The following is a 5,467-nucleotide window of genomic DNA, read 5'->3' on the forward strand; positions in this document are numbered from 1 at the left end:
AGGACAATGAAATTAATGCTTGAATCATCTTCATTTTGCTAAAATACACTAATGACAGCAAAAAGTTTGAGTCTACAACATTTAGTTAAGGTGTGAGAGCCAAAATGAACTTTTTATGGCTTTAAATGCATTTTCAGCCTGATTGTACACTTCAGGTGAAAATGTCAAAATCTTCAAAATGAGCAAAAGCACAATGAAATTAATGCTTGAATCATCTTCATTTTGCTAAAATACACTAATGACAGCAAAAAAATTGAGTCTACAACATTTAGTTAAGGTGTGAGAGCCAAAATGAACTTTTTATGGCTTTAAATGCATTTTCATCCCGATTGTACACTTCAGGTGAAAATGTCAAAATCTTCAAATGAGCAAAAGCACAATGAAATTAATGCTTGAATCATCTTCATTTTGCTAAAATACACTAATGACAGCAAAAAGTTTGAGTCTACAACATTTAGTTAGGTGTGAGAGCCAAAATGAACTTTTTATTGCTTTAAACGCGTTTTCAGCCCCTAATTGTACACTTCAGGTGAAAATGTCAAAATCTTCAAAATGAGCAAAAGCACAATGAAATTAATGCTTGAATCATCTTCATTTTGCTAAAATACACTAATGACAGCAAAAAGTTGAGTCTACAACATTTAGTTAAGGTGTGAGAGCCAAAATGAACTTTTTATTGCTTTAAACGCGTTTTCAGCCCCTAATTGTACACTTCAGGTGAAAATGTCAAAATTCTTCAAAATGAGCAAAAGGACAATGAAATTAATGCTTGAATCATCTTCATTTTGCTAAAATACACTAATGACAGCAAAAAGTTTGAGTCTACAACATTTAGTTAAGGTGTGAGAGCCAAAATGAACTTTTTATGGCTTTAAATGCATTTTCAGCCTGATTGTACACTTCAGGTGAAAATGTCAAAATCTTCAAAATGAGCAAAAGCACAATGAAATTAATGCTTGAATCATCTTCATTTTGCTAAAATACACTAATGACAGCAAAAAAATTGAGTCTACAACATTTAGTTAAGGTGTGAGAGCCAAAATGAACTTTTTATGGCTTTAAATGCATTTTCATCCCGATTGTACACTTCAGGTGAAAATGTCAAAATCTTCAAAATGAGCAAAAGCACAATGAAATTAATGCTTGAATCATCTTCATTTTGCTAACATACACTAATGACAGCAAAAAGTTTGAGTCTACAACATTTAGTTAAGGTGTGAGAGCCAAAATGAACTTTTTATGGCTTTAAATGCATTTTCAGCCTGATTGTACACTTCAGGTGAAAATGTCAAAATCTTCAAAATGAGCAAAAGCACAATGAAATTAATGCTTGAATCATCTTCATTTTGCTAAAATACACTAATGACAGCAAAAAGTTTGAGTCTACAACATTTAGTTAAGGTGTGAGAGCCAAAATGAACTTTTTATGGCTTTAAATGCATTTTCAGCCTGATTGTACACTTCAGGTGAAAATGTCAAAATCTTCAAAATGAGCAAAAAGCACAATGAAATTAATGCTTGAATCATCTTCATTTTGCTAACATACACTAATGACAGCAACAAGCTTGAGTCTACAACATTTAGTTAAGGTGTGAGAGCCAAAATGAACTTTTTATGGCTTTAAATGCATTTTCAGCCTGATTGTACACTTCAGGTGAAAATGTCAAAATCTTCAAAATGAGCAAAAGCACAATAAAATTAATGCTTGAATCATCTTCATTTTGCTAAAATATACTAATGACAGCAAAAAGTTTGAGTCTACAACATTTAGTTAAGGTGTGAGAGCCAGAAATGAACTTTTTATTGCTTTAAACGCGGTTTTCAGCCCCTAATTGTACACTTCAGGTGAAAATGTCAAAATCTTCAAATGAGCAAAAGCACAATGAAATTAATGCTTGAATCATCTTCATTTTGCTAAAATACACTAATGACAGCAAAAAGTTTGAGTCTACAACATTTAGTTAAGGTGTGAGAGCCAAAATGAACTTTTTATGGCTTTAAATGCATTTTCAGCCTGATTGTACACTTCAGGTGAAAATGTCAAAATCTTCAAAATGAGCAAAAGCACAATAAAATTAATGCTTGAATCATCTTCATTTTGCTAAAATATACTAATGACAGCAAAAAAGTTTGAGTCTACAACATTTAGTTAAGGTGTGAGAGCCAAAATGAACTTTTTATGGCTTTAAATGCATTTTCAGCCTGATTGTACACTTCAGGTGAAAATGTCGAAATCTTCAAAATGAGCAAAAGCACAATGAAATTAATGCTTGAATCATCTTCATTTTGCTAACATACACTAATGACAGCAAAAAATTTTGAGTCTACAACATTTAGTTAAGGTGTGAGAGCCAAAATGAACTTTTTATGGCTTTAAATGCATTTTCAGCCTGATTGTACACTTCAGGTGAAAATGTCAAAATCTTCAAAATGAGCAAAAGCACAATGAAATTAATGCTTGAATCATCTTCATTTTGCTAACATACACTAATGACAGCAACAAGTTTGAGTCTACAACATTTAGTTAAGGTGTGAGAGAGCCAAAATGAACTTTTTATGGCTTTAAATGCATTTTCAGCCCGATTGTACACTTCAGGTGAAAATGTCAAAATCTTCAAAATGAGCAAAAGCACAATAAAATTAATGCTTGAATCATCTTCATTTTGCTAAAATATACTAATGACAGCAAAAAGTTTGAGTCTACAACATTTAGTTAAGGTGTGAGAGCCAAAATGAACTTTTTATTGCTTTAAACGCGTTTTCAGCCCCTAATTGTACACTTCAGGTGAAAATGTCAAAATCTTCAAAATGAGCAAAAGCACAATGAAATTAATGCTTGAATCATCTTCATTTTGCTAAAATACACTAATGACAGCAAAAAAGTTTGAGTCTACAACATTTAGTTAAGGTGTGAGAGCCAAAATGAACTTTTTATGGCTTTAAATGCATTTTCAGCCTGATTGTACACTTCAGGTGAAAATGTCAAAATCTTCAAAATGAGCAAAAGCACAATGAAATTAATGCTGGAATCATCTTCATTTTGCTAACATACACTAATGACAGCAAAAAGTTTGAATCTACAACATTTAGTTAAGGTGTGAGAGCCAAAATGAACTTTTTATTGCTTTAAATGCATTTTCAGCCCGATTGTACACTTCAGGTGAAAATGTCAAAATCTTCAAAATGAGACAAAAGCACAATGAAATTAATGCTTGAATCATCTTCATTTTGCTAACATACACTAATGACAGCAAAAAGTTTGAGTCTACAACATTTAGTTAAGGTGTGAGAGCCAAAATGAACTTTTTATGGCTTTAAATGCATTTTCAGCCCGATTGTACACTTCAGGTGAAAATGTCAAAATCTTCAAAATGAGCAAAAGCACAATAAAATTAATGCTTGAATCATCTTCATTTTGCTAAAATATACTAATGACAGCAAAAAGTTTGAGTCTACAACATTTAGTTAAGGTGTGAGAGCCAAAATGAACTTTTTATTGCTTTAAACGCGTTTTCAGCCCCTAATTGTACACTTCAGGTGAAAATGTCAAAATCTTCAAAATGAGCAAAAGCACAATGAAATTAATGCTTGAATCATCTTCATTTTGCTAAAATACACTAATGACAGCAAAAAAGTTTGAGTCTACAACATTTAGTTAAGGTGTGAGAGCCAAAATGAACTTTTTATGGCTTTAAATGCATTTTCAGCCTGATTGTACACTTCAGGTGAAAATGTCAAAATCTTCAAAATGAGCAAAAGCACAATGAAATTAATGCTTGAATCATCTTCATTTTGCTAACATACACTAATGACAGCAAAAAGTTTGAGTCTACAACATTTAGTTAAGGTGTGAGAGCCAAAATGAACTTTTTATGGCTTTAAATGCATTTTCAGCCTGATTGTACACTTCAGGTGAAAATGTCAAAATCTTCAAAATGAGCAAAAGCACAATGAAATAATGCTTGAATCATCTTCATTTTGCTAACATACACAAATGACAGCAAAAAGTTTGAGTCTACAACATTTAGTTAAGGTGTGAGAGCCAAAATGAACTTTTTATGGCTTTAAATGCATTTTCAGCCCGATTGTACACTTCAGGTGAAAATGTCAAAATCTTCAAAATGAGCAAAAGCACAATAAAATTAATGCTTGAATCATCTTCATTTTGCTAACATACACTAATGACAGCAACAAGTTTGAGTCTACAACATTTAGTTAAGGTGTGAGAGCCAAAATGAACTTTTTATGGCTTTAAATGCATTTTCAGCCTGATTGTACACTTCAGGTGAAAATGTCAAAATCTTCAAAATGAGCAAAAGCACAATAAAATTAATGCTTGAATCATCTTCATTTTGCTAAAATATACTAATGACAGCAAAAAGTTTGAGTCTACAACATTTAGTTAAGGTGTGAGAGCCAAAATGAACTTTTTATTGCTTTAAACGCGTTTTCAGCCCCTAATTGTACACTTCAGGTGAAAATGTCAAAATTTTCAAATGAGCAAAAGCACAATGAAATTAATGCTTGAATCATCTTCATTTTGCTAAAATACACTAATGACAGCAAAAAGTTTGAGTCTACAACATTTAGTTAAGGTGTGAGAGCCAAAATGAACTTTTTATGGCTTTAAATGCATTTTCAGCCTGATTGTACACTTCAGGTGAAAATGTCAAAATCTTCAAAATGAGCAAAAGCACAATAAAATTAATGCTTGAATCATCTTCATTTTGCTAAAATATACTAATGACAGCAAAAAGTTTGAGTCTACAACATTTAGTTAAGGTGTGAGAGCCAAAATGAACTTTTTATGGCTTTAAATGCATTTTCAGCCTGATTGTACACTTCAGGTGAAAATGTCAAAATCTTCAAAATGAGCAAAAGCACAATGAAATTAATGCTTGAATCATCTTCATTTTGCTAACATACACTAATGACAGCAAAAAGTTTGAGTCTACAACATTTAGTTAAGGTGTGAGAGCCAAAATGAACTTTTTATGGCTTTAAATGCATTTTCAGCCTGATTGTACACTTCAGGTGAAAATGTCAAAATCTTCAAAATGAGCAAAAGCACAATGAAATTAATGCTTGAATCATCTTCATTTTGCTAAAATACACTAATGAAAGCAAAAAGTTTGAGTCTACAACATTTAGTTAAGGTGTGAGAGCCAAAATGAACTTTTTATTGCTTTAAACGCGTTTTCAGCCCCTAATTGTACACTTCAGGTGAAAATGTCAAAATCTTCAAAATGAGCAAAAGCACAATGAAATTAATGCTTGAATCATCTTCATTTTGCTAAAATACACTAATGACAGCAAAAAGTTTGAGTCTACAACATTTAGTTAAGGTGTGAGAGCCAAAATGAACTTTTTATGCTTTAAATGCATTTTCAGCCCGATTGTACACTTCAGGTGAAAATGTCAAAATCTTCAAAATGAGCAAAAGCACAATGAAATTAATGCTTGAATC

Source organism: Leptonotus elevatus, chromosome 4 (genome assembly GCF_054856555.1).
Source record: "Leptonotus elevatus isolate MCC_2025b chromosome 4, RoL_Lele_1.0, whole genome shotgun sequence".
NCBI lineage: Eukaryota > Metazoa > Chordata > Actinopteri > Syngnathiformes > Syngnathidae > Leptonotus > Leptonotus elevatus.